Genomic DNA, 13,885 nt, shown 5'->3' with positions numbered 1-13,885 from the left:
AATGATGTTTTTTAACTGATCACAAATGGAAATACTATGGAACATGTGCCACTTAGCTGTTAGTGGTTTGTTTGTTTGCTTTGTTTTGTTTTTATGCAGCCAAGAAAGTAAGGATTTGTTAGTACAGGAAATGGGGCCAAGCCTGGAGTCACAGGTAAGCCAGTGTCAAAGATCTGGCTCCCGGTGGCTTCCAGGGGAGGGTTATGTAGGGGAAAATCGTTCATCATGGGCGATCATTGCATCAGGTACTAATATCAGCCATGGCATTGTTCTGTCTGCTTTCATGAGGGTGTGGTCCAGTTCAGCTGAGTAGGCCTAGGGCTGTAAATAATTTTATAAGAATTTGAGCCAAAACTGACAACATATGCCGGGAAGCAAGATCTCAACTCTTCTCCTTCTCCTTCTCCTTCTCCTTCTCCTTCTCCTTCTCCTTCTCCTTCTCCTTCTCCTTCTCCTTCTCCTTCTCCTTCTCCTTCTCTAGAGAAGTTTTAGGTTTACATACAATTGAGGGGAAGGTACAGATATTTCCCATATATCCTCTGCTCCCATATATGTAGTCTGCCCTATTATTGACAGCCCCATCAGAGTTGTACATTTGTTAACATTTATAAACCTGCATTGACATATCATTATCAGCCAAAGTCAATGGTTTACCCTAGGGTTCAGTCTTGGTGTTGTACAGTCTATGGTTTGTATAATGACATGTATCTATCATTATAGTACCAGAGCGTATTCTCACTGCCCTAAAAATCCTGGGTGTCCTCCTGTTATTCCATCCAGTCCCACTAGTCCCTGGCAACAATTTATCTTTTTACTGTCTCCATACTACTGTATCGCCTTCTCCGGAATGGCATATGGTAGAAATCATTCCGTATACAGCCTTTTCAGTTTGGCTTATTTCACTTAGTTATATGCATTTCAGTTTGTTCCATGTCTTTTAATGGCTTGATAGCTTTATTTTTAAGTGCTGAATAATATTCCATTGTCTGCAAATACCAGTTTTTTCTAGCTACTCACCATCTAAAGGACATGATTTAGTTTTGTACCATCAATGAAAAAATAAACACAAAACCTCGCATTAAAAATGTTTTGATGCCGAAACCGGTTTGGCTCAGTGGATAGAGCGTCGGTCTGCGGACTGAAGGGTCCCAGGTTTGATTCCGGTCAAGGGCATGTACCTTGGTTGCGGGCACATCCCCAGTGGGGAGTGTGCAGGAGGCAGCTGATCGATGTTTCTCTCTCATCGATGTTTCTAACTCTCTATCCCTCTCCCTTCCTCTCTGTAAAAAATCAATAAAATATATTTAAAAAAAAAATGTTTTGATGAGTTTAGCCAATGCATTGGCTTTCAAAAGTTTATCAGTTTTACTGTTTACATTTGGAACAGGCCATTTTCGTGAGTAGACTTTTAGGCGTACTATTTTATTTTGACATTTTTCTGTGCTGGTTTACATTTTGTCCTGGATGGTGGTTTTGTTTTGTGCATACCATAGGCTTGTTGGATATAAACAGAAAATACCAGTAAGTTTGAATATACACATACTAGCTTAGAACAAACTAGGTGGGGTTTGGGAAGGTGGGTTTTGCCTGCTTGAACAATTTAGCATGCACTTGAATTATCTTGAAATATTTCTTTAAGTATAACCACATAGATTTTCTTTAACTTGTGGCCTATTCATCAATATTCCACATGAGAATCTCCTAACTAATTCAAAAAACATATATTAAGCCTTGATTCTGTGTCCAGCTTTCTTCTTGGGATATATCAGTGTACAAACCAGACAAAAAGACTTGCCCTGTGGAGTTAACATTTTGGTGGAAGCAGACAGACAGTAAACAGATCATATCAGTAAATGTTGTCCTATGTTCTAAAGCTAAGGGCTTTAGAAAAAAAATAAAGCAGGGTAAGTGGATCTGAAGTGTAGGGCGAAGGCGTGATTTTAATTGGGGTGGTCAGGATATACATCGCTGTGGCGACATCCAAGAAAAGACTCAGAAGTGAGGAGTGAGCCATATAGGTACGGTTGGGAAAGAAAAGTTCAGGCAGAAAAACAGTTCTTATATAGAGAGCATTCCTCATAAGTTAGAGGAGCAGTACAGAAGCCCGGTGCTGGAGAGGAGTGATGGGGAGCGATAGAGATTTAGAGGATGTGGTCAGAGATAACCCTGTAGAGCCTTTTGGGCCATTTGTAAGGTCTTCTTTTCCTCAGAGTGAGATGGGAGCTATTGAAATGAACCAGGGAATGACATGATCTGACTCAGATCATGAAAGGGATAACTGGCTGCTGAAAAGAGGCCAGGGCAGAAGCAGGGAGACCAGTCATTGCATTAACCCAGAAAATCACTGGGGGTGGCAGTGGAAGTAGAGAGAGGTGGTCAGATTTGAAAATATTTGAAAATAAAGCCAACAGGATTAATCGAGAGCAGAAAGACTGAATGAAGTTGGGACAGGTTTGGGGAATAAAACAAAGAATGCTGCTGTGGACATGGTAAGTGTGAATCGTCTGTTAGACATGGAATCTAATTCTGCTTTTCATCATCTATATCAGTGATCTGTAAGCACTGACTATGGGCGAGGAAGTAGGAGGTACAAGAACTGTAGAAAACATGTCTTTATAGACAGGGTGCTTGCAAACAAGACGATCAGGGTGTACACATACAATTACAACCTTTCCAAACATTTAACATTTGTTTACTCATTGATTAAGCAAACATTTATTTTTTAAAAATATGTTTTTATTGCTTTCAGAGAGAAGAAGGGAGAGGGAGAGATAGAAATATCAGTGAAGCCCTAGCCAGTTTGGCTCAGTGGATAGAGCATGGGCCTGCAGACTGAAGGGTCCCAGGTTCGATTCTGGTCAAGGGCACATGCCTGAGTTGCAGGCTCTATCCCCAGTGTGGGGCATGCAGGAGGCAGCCGATCAATGACTCTCTCTCATCATTGGTGTTTTCTATCTCTCTTTCCCTTGCCCTTCCTCTCTGAAATCAATAAAATATAAAAAAAAAGAAACATCAGTGATGAGAGAGGATCATCAATGGGCTGCCTCCCTCACACCCCCTACTGGGGACAAACTTGTAACCCGGGCATGTGCCTTGACCCAGAATCGAACTGTGTCCTCCTGGTTCATAGGTCGACACTCAACCACCGAGCCACACCGGCCCTGCAAGCAAACATTTACTGAGGCACTAATAGATGCCTAATATTGGTGCTAGGGAAGTTGGACAATCAACTACTTAGTTTTGAATCCTAAATTCACTACTTGCTAGTGTCTTGGGTTACCATCTGGAAAATAAGGACAACCATAATACCTACCTCACAGGAATGTTGGGAAAATTAAATGAGAGCATCATGTGTAAAGCATTCAGAACAACATGTGACAAACACTCTATGTTACTCATTATTTTCATCAAGAGCTCTCTTTTCCTTCCCAGCATTTCCTCTCCCCCAGCCAATCTATAATAATAAAAGGATAATATGCTAATTAGACCAGATGTCCTACTGGGAGCTGTGGCGGGGGCAGCAGGGGTGGCGAGCCCCTTGCACGAATTTTGTGCATCGGGCCTCCAGTCTTAATATAAATAGAAAAGACTATCTATAAAATACATGATGGGTACAGATAGTATATATATTATGTACCAAGATCAAAGTGCAGATAATCCAGAATTCAGGTCAGTTCCTACTGTTGTGCCTGATCAACACACTGTCTAGATATCTACAAGTTAATTTTTCAGGCTCACATACACATGCAAAAATAGCTAAGGGGAGGCGGGGGGCAGGTAGAACTCTTAGGATTCCCTATTGACCAAGAACCTCTGTGTAGTCATGAGTACCTGGTCAACGCTGCCTCAGTCACCAATACTGCATACTCCTGCTAGTCTTTAATCACTCAGACTCACAAGCATGTTTGAATCAGCACACAAAGCAGGCCATCAGACAAACACCTTCTGTGCCCTGTCGCAGTTATGCTTTGGTGTGAACCACCACATCTGTTCTTCTTTTCCTCATCTCCTGGTCTAAATTCTGCTGCTTCGTTATTTAAACCCAGTTTGAACCTCAATACTCAAACGCTGACCTGTGACCATCTGATCAAATTCACAGCAGTTTATGCCTGGCCACCTGACCTTACTAATGGAAAATTCAAAGTTGGGTTGTCTCATTCAGTTTGGCCCAACACTAAAAACTCAGACTTTCAGAAAAAGGAAACACATTCTTTTTTCCCTTTTGAATCAGCTTCTTTGTCATGATCACATTCTAGGTTTTGCATTTCTTTAATTATTCTGCAAGGCTTATCTGCAGTGGTTGAGGGTGTTAAGACATAGTGCAGTTGTGGTTTGGGAAAGCGTGAGAGTACTCATAGCCTCTGAATAATCTCTAGGTTCTTAGTAGCAAGAATAATATCAATAATTATGATAACCAACATTTACTGAGTGCTTACCACATATTGGGTTAATGTTGTATTATGGCCTTTACAGTCATTATTATCTCAACTAGAGGCCCGGTGCATGAAATTTGTGCACAGGTGTGGTCCCTAGGCCTGGCTGGTGATTGAAGCATGAGCGTCTGGCATGGAAGGGCAGGTCCCAGCTGACCCCTGGGCCCTGGGCAGCACCTGGGCCCCTGGGCCCCTGTGTACCCCTTCCACCTGAGTCATCGGGCCCTCACCTGGCTCCCTCAGTGCCTGGGAGCTGAGTGGCTGCCCCGCCCCCCCGCCGCTGTTGCTTGTCGCCATCTGCGGGGGGATTGGCAGGGCAATCAGACCCCGCTCACACCCACCTTGATCTGGCACTGCCCACTCACCTGCCCCACCATTCTGCCATGGTCCCGCTCTCATTGGGGCCCATTGGGGCTAGCAGTGCCTCCACTGCTGCCTGCTGCTAGAGCTGTTGCTACAGCGCCATGTTCTGCTCTGCCCCCTGGTCAGCGCACATCATAGCGAGCGGTCAAACTCCCAGTTGAACTCCCAGTCCAGGGGACAATTTGCATATTAGGCTTTTATTATATAGGACTAGAGGCCTGGTGCACAAAATTCATGCAAGGGGCTTGGCCCTCGCAGCCCCAGCTTCGTCTGGAAGGTCATCCAGATGGTCGTTCTGCTGTTTGGTCTAATTAGCATATCAGCTCTTTATTATATAGGATTACTGTGATAATCTCTGTGGTAAATTTATTTACTCCATTTTATAGATGAAGAAACTAAGGCTTAAAGAGTTGCATTAACCCTGGCCAGTGTGGATCAGTTGGTTGGGCATTGTCTGGTGCACCAGGAGGTCACCAGTTCAATTCCGGATCAAGGCACATGCCTGGGTTGTGGGCTCAATCCCCAGGGCAGGGTGTATAGGAAGCAGCCAATCAATGTTTCTCATCTCTCCCTCTCCCTCGCCCTTCCTCTCTCTGAAATCAATAAAAACATTTTTTTTTTTTTTTAAAGAGAGAGTTGCATTAGTCAGAGAGAGTGGCAGAGCTTAAACTCAGTTTTTTCTAGGCTAAAGCTGGTACTTTTAACTATCCAACTATATCACAAGACTGTGGGCTTTGTAGGTCTCTTCTCCATGCATTGTTTGTTGGGTATATAATGGGTTATCTTACAATTATTCTTCAACATGTGATGAATATGGCAGGGGGTGGGGGGCAAATAAGGCTCTTTATAAATGTTTGGCAATCTTTGAATTTTACTGAAACGAAGACCTTATATTTTTATAGAGCTTTGCAACCTCAAAGTACTTTCACACCCTCTCACTTTAGAGTATCATAACACTTCTTGTGGTGATTAAGACAGAGGTTCTTAACACCTTTTTCTAGATAAATAAATCAAGGTTCAGAAGGGTTGTGAACTGCACAAGCTTTCACGACTGGTGAATTGGTTAGACAGGTTATAATCTGGTTTCTGGACTGTTAATTGACTTTCTAAAACTGCCAGCTTCAACTAGTACTTAAAAATTACTGTCAGAATATTTCATTCTTAATACAAATTGTAGCGGCTCAGGGCTTATTTTCTAGGAAAGTATCAAATTCAAGAACAAGATATTAAGCTCTGGCCAGTGTGGTTCAGTTGGTTGGGCATTATCCTGTGCACCGAAAGGTTTCCAGTTCAATTCCTGGGTCAGGGCAAACCCCCAGGTTTCAATCTCCATCCCTCAGTGGGGAATATGTGGGAGGCAGCTGATCAATGTTTCTCTCTCCCTCTTACTTCCTCTCTCTCTAACCATCATAAAAAAACAAAACAAAACAAAAAACAACAAGATATTAACAAAGTGTCAAAGATCATCACCTTTTCTCTTAGTTCTTGACTTGAGGATTGTGTGTGACCTTAAAGGGTGTGTGTTTGTTGCTAAGGATGTCTGTCATAATTTACCACAGAATGGGTGTGGCATAACCAGCAGATATTTACTTTCTCACAGTTCTGGTGTCTAGAAGTCCAAGATCAAGGTGTCAGCAGGATTTGTTCTCCTACGGCCTTGCTTCTTGCCTTCTACATGGCTGTCTTCTTGTTGTGTCCTCACATGGCCTTTTCTCTGTGACTGCTCATCCCTGGTGTCTCTATTCTTAAAAGGACACCAATCTGATTGGATTAGGGCTCCACCCTTATAACCTCATTAACCATAACCTCTTTCCAGGCCCTATTTCCAAATATAGCCACATTCTGAGGTGCTAGGGGTTAAGACTTCAACATGTGAAACTTGGAGGAATACAATTCAATCCACAACAAGGGGCTTCCTAGTAAATAAATGCACCTTCATCTGCTAGAGCTGAGAGCTGTAATTACATTTTAAAAGTTTCCAATATGTACAGGAAACCTTGTATAAAACCAGAGACACCCCATGAAGATTTCAACTTGAAACCATTTTTGAAATGAAGAATCCCCAAAAAACAGGTAAACACAGACTTGGTCCTATATCCATGTTAGAAGAAAAAAAGAAGGAATTAAGAAGCACCTAGATTACCTAAAGGAAAATAGAAGTTTCTAACCTTCAAAATATACAATAAAAGTAATACCAGACATTGTCAAAAGTATCCCAATTAATCTCTGAAGCAGATTAATATGTGACTATACTTTTTATTTCTATGGGGTGCTTCTAGTTTCAGTGCTTATTTGGAATTATCACCTTTAACAAACTACTAACCCAAATCATGGAGCATTAGAATGTGTCAACCCAAGGTTGACTGGATCCCATAGCTGACTGATTACTGGAAGGGCAGGACAGGAATATGGGATATGAGAGTATAAGATGAGATCGAAGGAGCTCTGCCACTAATTTTGACAATACTGACAGGAATAGCAGCCAATTTGCTTCAGGTTGGCAGTCAGTAGGCCTCACTAGGAGCCGGGATCAAGGATGGAGCTGAGGCTCTACCAAGACTCAGCAATCAGTCATAATCCTAGAGTTGGAGGAGTGGTGTAGAAACTAGGCAGGGCCTTAGGTACTCAGGCAGAAGACCAAGATCTAGTTACAGGAACGAGGCCACCTATTAGAATCAGATACACAAAAACGGGGTGAGAACCAGCGTACAGGTCAGCATGGGGACACCAGCAAGGCAGCTTGATTTTAAGCAGGGAAGATGTCTGCTGTCCTGGCACCCCCAGTCTTTCTCCTGCCTACAAGCATAATTGATCTCCGAGTTCAGCGTAGCTTTAAACTTATGTTCCAGAGTTAAAAGGCTCAGAAAGACTTAGGTGCAAGGGACATGATGTACTATTCCTCCCTATAGGATAGCAATGTCACTGCCACCTGCTTATTTTGTTTTGCCTTTAAGTTAATCAGGTCTAGTAACAAAATATTCCAAAAATTATTTAGGAAGAGCATTTTCTGACAACATTGAATCAACTCATCATTTCCTTTTACAAGAGTCCATCACTAGCCTATAATAGAGCATGTTCTAGCTATTGTACTTTCCTTAAACACCCCTATACAATCCTGCCACTGTGACTGATTGTCATTCCGCAGTAAAGGCAGTGGTTTCATCTACCATCAGTATCCACATTAGTATTAGAGTCTCACCAAATGACAGAAATCATTTTTCCCCAGGACAAATTTGAGAAGAGAGGAAATTAAGATTCGCCTAATGGGGAAATTTTTTTTTAAAGGTAACAAAAGCCCAGCAAGTGTGGCTCAGTAATTGAGCATCGACCCCTGAGCCAAGAGGTTACCTGTTTGATTCTCCGTCTGGGCACATGCCCGGGTTGTAGGCTTGATCCCCAGTAGGGGGTGCGGAGGAGGCAGTTGATTGATGATTCTTTCTCTTCATTGATGTATCTCTCTCTCTCTCCCTCTCTTTTCCTCTCTCTCTGAAATCAATAAAAACATATTTATTGAAAAAGACAATAAAAAAACCCAAAGTTGATTTCTGTGATAGATGTTACCCTGTGGCTAGTTTGAAGCAATGTAGCTTCCCTGGGGCTTTGTTTGTCCACCACCTGGAAGTGTCCATCGGTACAGATTGAGGCAGACTGTCTGCTTCAAGGCATTGACCACATGGAGCCTGTGACATCTGTGGCTTTTGGTCTGTAATGACTGTGTACTTGATTCTAGTGCTGAGATGTATATTTATGCAGTGTGGGATCTGGAAGATACTTAAAAAGTGCTATTTTTAAAAAGATAAATTGAACCTCTGTGCTTGCATTTACTGTGTTTCAGATTTAGTCAGATTTACATAATAATTTGTAATACAAATGTAATTGGATTTTTTGTTCAACATTTGACTAAAAGAGTTAAGGAAAGATAGACCTTGAAGGAGCATCCAGGCACCATTTTCCCAATGTTAGGGGTTGACTTGCACCCGCATCAAAGATATGTTGAAAGCTAATCCCTGGTACCTGTGAACATGACCTTATTTGGAAATAGGGTCTTTGTTGATGTAATAAAGTTAAGATGAGATCATAATAAATGAGGGAGGGCCCTAATGTAGTGTAACTAGTGTCTTATAAGAGGAAAATTTGGACACAAGCAGATACAAGGAAGACAGCCATGTGAAGGCAGAGGCAGAGATTGGAATTATGCCACCACAAGGCAAGGAGATCCTGAGCTGCCAGAAACTGGAAGAAGTAAGGAAGGACTCATAAGGGCTGTAGAGGGAGCATGACCCTGCCAGCACCTTGATTTTAGACTTCTAGTCTCCAGAACTGTGAAAGAATAAGTTTCTGTGATTTTACATATGACCCAGCACTTCCACTTCTGGGTATTTATCAGAAGAAATGCAAAACACTAGTTCAAAAAAAGATATATGCAGCCTTATGTTCACTGCAGCATTATTTATAATAGCCAGCTATGGAAGCAACCTAAGTGTCCATCGATAGACTATTGGATAAAGAAGATATATATATATATATATACAATGAAATATGACTTGGCCATAAGAAATAATGAAATATTGCCATTTGTGACAACATGGATGAACCTAGAGGTTATTATGCTAAGTGAAGCAAGTCTGACAGAGAAAGACAAATACCATATAATTTAACTTATATGTGGAATCTAAACAAAGAAAGTGAACAAACCTGAAACAAACTCACAGATAAAGAAAACAAATTGGTTGCCAGATGGGAGGGGGTCTTGGGAGCTGGAGGAAAAAAGTGGAGAGATTAAGAAATACAACTTAGTAGTTAGAGAGTAGTCGTGGGGATATAAAGTACAACACAGGGAATATAGTCAATAATATTCTAATAACCATGAATGGTGCCAGGTGAGTACTGGAAATATTGGGGGGAACACATTGTCAGGTATATAAATGTCTAATCACTATATATTGTACACCTGAAATTAATGTAATATTGTATGTCAACTGTATTGAAAAAATATATGAAGAAGAAAAAAAAAGATTCCGTAATTTTCTCACCCAATTAGTGGTACTTTTGATAAAAGATGTTTTTATTGATTTTGGAGAAAAAGAAAGGGAGGGGGAAAAAAGAAAGAGAAATATCAATGAAGAGAAAAATATTGATAGGCTGCCTCTTGCATGCTTCCTACTAGGGATCGAACCCAAAACCTGGGGATGTGCCCTGACCAGGACTTCGAACCAGTGACCTATTGGTGCATGGGATGAAGCTCAATCATTGAGCCACTGTGGCCAGAGCAGTGGTACTTTTTTATTTTATTTTTTTATTTTTAAGCAGCAGCCCTTGGAAATAAATGCACTGTACTTAAATGAGGTCAATTAAATTTTAGACTATGCCAGGCAGGTTTTGTGTTGTTTTTCTTTTACTTTAATTTTTTTTCAATTATAGTTCACATTCACTATTATTTTTTATTAGTTTCAGATCTACAGTATAGTGGTTAGACAATCATATGTTTTACAGAGTATTTCCCCTGATATTTCCAGTACCCACCGGGCACCATACACAATTATCACAATATTATTGACTGTTTTCCTATGCTGTACTTTATATTCCAGTGACTATTTTGTAATTACCAACCTTACTTCTCAATTCCTTCCCCTCTTTCACACAGACCCCCAAACCCTATCCGCTCTGCATGCCAGGCAGTTATTAAGATCCTTGACTACTGTTGAGTTTGGGGTTTTGACTTTGTGAGTGTGGATGCCACAGAGACCTAAGCTACCACACAAAATGAAATATAAGAAAACTCTACTCAAATAACTCAGAGCACCTAATAATGTTTCCTGAGTGAATGATGGGTTTTGGAGCCACTGTTTTTAGGTTGTTTTTTTGTTTGTTTGTTTGTTTTAGTTTCTTGTTTATGTATCTCTCAAATATTTCATGTCAAAAGAGGAGAGTTAGACTTTTCATTCATTTTGATTATGTTCATTATTAAACAATTCAAAATGTGGGAGTTAATGCTATGTGTGGAATTAGTAGATGTCTGCCTTTTAGCCAGGTTTAAACCCATTTGTGGCCATCTGGGTTACATCTTCCCCCAGCAAAATTTTTAACTATTAGCTATTATACATTCTAGGACAGATTCTGCTCAAATCTCAGTGGTAATAAATAAACATCATTATTTTCATCCATGATATATTTATTAGCAGGCTAATATCAGTGATCAATTGCTCACCATTCTTTTAGAAAGGTCAGCTATGAGAGTGTTCATAATAGCATTAGGGATAAACAATTGAGGTGCTTGTATTGCAAATGTTAAGACTGCTTAGGCTAGGAGAAGGAAATGTAGTAGTTAATCTCATAATTCTGCTTTATTGGCACACACAAAGATGCAGAAATATAAAGCCTCATTCTACAGAAATATTATCTCCTTGTCATATTCTAACTTTCAGCCTTATGTTCTGAAGCAGCAGTGTTTTGGTGTAGAACACTTATGGGGCTCTTTTTTGTGTGTGCCATTTTCATCACTGCTTCTCTGGCCATCATGCTCACAACACCAGGTGTTTCCACAATTCCACACAGGTGGGCAGTTCACTCATTCGGAAATTATCAAGGGTTAGAATGTTCAGAAAGTCAGGGGGTGAGAATTTGCTGGAGACTTTCCAAAAGACACCATAATTAGTCGTAGAAATTATTCAAGTAGTACATTTAACATTCACTTTTATAGGGAATCAATTTATTCAACAAATCCAACTTGGAATTAAAGTAGACAAGTTAGTAAGATTTTGCAGAAATAAATTAAAACCTCTATGTATTTTGGATGCTTGCAAATCTGAAACCCAGTGTTCCCAGATACAGATATATTCTGTTTAGCGTTATGGGTATTTGGAAAACAAAACCTTATTTTCAAACTGTAATGGAAGAATCATATTAGAAGATGTTATCGCAATATAAACGTTTCTGCATTTTTTGTTTTTACTTAGAATGTTACAGTAATAACTGAATCTTGTTAGAGGAAATATGAGCTGATGCAATTTATATTTAGAGAAAAGTGGAAGCCAAGTGGGTTGGGAGAGTCAGAAGCCCAGGAGTGCGTAGGAGATTATTTAAACTCTCTGAAAGCAAGAGACAAGTAGTGGAAGAAGGGCAAGAAATTCAGTGCACACAGTTTGACAGTAACTGTAATTAATGGTATACATTCTCTTTCTGTTGTTATTATTTAAAGCCAGCTAGTAGGCAGGAGCTATAAAAACAGCTGGCCAGGACAACTTCTTTTTACTACTAAAAACTTGAAGATTTTTATTGTCCAGATCCAAGATCTCAGTGAGCATGCACAAAAATTGATTATAAAGGGAATTCACACACACACACACACACACACACACACACACACACACACACACACATTTTAGTGTTTTTCCTCAAATTTAATTGAGAATACTGTGCTACGAGTTGGCATATAATTTATTATTTAGCAGGTGGAAAAATAGGTCAGAGACATTAGGCCTGAAGCAGGATTTAGTTTGAAGTCCCACTTTGCCTATGTGAAAATCAACCAGTGTAAGCTTGGCCTCCAATTGCAGAGTATTAGCCTTGGAAAGGACCAGAGAAACAATCCATCTTAGGCCTCCCTCCCCTTTTTTAACACTTTCACTCATCCTTTAGTCCAAGGGTGGGGAACGTCCGACCCTAGGGCCCCATAAAGCACGAGAAATCATTTGGTCTGGCCCTACTAAGGCATTAGGGATGAGTTAATTAAATTTTTGACCAAATATAGCAGGCTAATTTTTAAGTTGAAATTTTCTATCGCCCTTGAATGATGTTACAAATATCCAAAATGTCCCTTAGAAGAAAAAAGGTTCCCCACCCCTGCCATAGACAAATTATTGAATGTCTTCTATGCCCTAGGCTCATTAATAGATGCTAGGAGATATCCAGTGAATACAATTCTCTCTGTCCTCAAAAATCTCATAATCCAGGACAGTGCCTCTCACACTTTACTGTCTGTTCAGATCATCTGGGAGATCTTTTAAAATGTAGACTTTATATATTTTTTTAATAGGAGGAAATTAGGATTTTTTTTTCCTGCAAAAAGCTTTATTGTTTCCATTTGGTCCAACACAGGGGAGAGGGCTACCGGGGGGGGGGGGGGGGGTTGAAAGAATGTCTAGAGGTTGCAGAGAGAGGCTCAGACAAAAAGCAGACACCGGGGGGGATGCAGAGGACCCCTCAAAGGCCTCTGGAATCCAAAGGCTCCTAGTCGTGCTTGAGGGTGAGCCCTTGGAAGATATACTCGCCCAGCCCAGCCTGAGGGCTGGCAGCCTAGGGAGGCAGTCTAGTGGTCACCCATCTTCTTGATGAGTTTCACCTGCTCACCTAGGAAGTGGTTCTCTGGGAAGTCACAGAAATGAGAGTTTGCACCAATAGAACCCTTTTGCAGATTCAAAAGGGCCTCGTTCAGGTTCATCTCCAAGGCCATGGCAGCTTCCACAGTGTCCTGAGTTTTGCCCACTCATCTTGGGAAGGCTTCAGCATGTCCTGGAAGAGAATACAGCCACCAGGCTGGTTTTGCATCTTTAAGAGATGCTCAGCGCCCTTGTTCTTCTTCTGGGCCAACTCAAGAAAGAAGTGGTCCACGCCCTCCAGAGCCACATCGTCAGGGTGGAAATAGAAGCCCAGGGAGAGGTAGTGTAGGAGGTCCACAGATACAGGTTGGCCAGGTAGTTGACGGCAGCCTCCACGTTGGTGGAATCATTCTGACGAATTTGGGAGCTCATGATTGTTGGACAATAAGAAGTTAAGGTAAAAAAACTATTGGCTTGTTTTGGAGGCTGAGGATGGCCAAGGTGGTTCTGAAGGTGGTATCTGGAGAAGAGGCTGGAGGGTGGTTATAGGCTGGAAGAAGGGGTGTCCCTGGGCCTGTCCCATCCAAACCCTGTTGAAGCAAGAGACAGATCAGGGGACCACTGAGCGCATTGCTAGGATGTGTTTTCTTAAAGGCTTTATTTTTATTGTTGACACTATTAACAGATGTCCCCATTTTCCCTCCTTTTTCCCATCTCTACCCAGCCCTCACCCTCCCCTTCCCTCTGGCCATCTTTAATCTATAATCTAGT

At 41.2% G+C, this 13,885-nt stretch overlaps 1 pseudogene across 1 annotated transcript; it reads right to left on the bottom strand.

Moving 5' to 3' along the window:
* Positions 1 to 13,025: 13,025 nt before the first annotated feature.
* On the bottom strand, positions 13,026 to 13,546 carry LOC308239377 (ferritin light chain-like; annotated as a pseudogene). Its single transcript has one exon. The product of its transcript is annotated as a ferritin light chain-like (transcript).
* Between the last annotated feature and the right edge of the window lie 339 nt (positions 13,547 to 13,885).

Source organism: Plecotus auritus (genome assembly GCF_963455305.1).
Source record: "Plecotus auritus genome assembly, chromosome: X".
Taxonomy (NCBI): Eukaryota; Metazoa; Chordata; class Mammalia; order Chiroptera; family Vespertilionidae; genus Plecotus; species Plecotus auritus.
The sequence above is the reverse complement of the archived record's forward strand: the minus strand, read 5'-3'. Positions and strand labels throughout refer to the sequence as shown.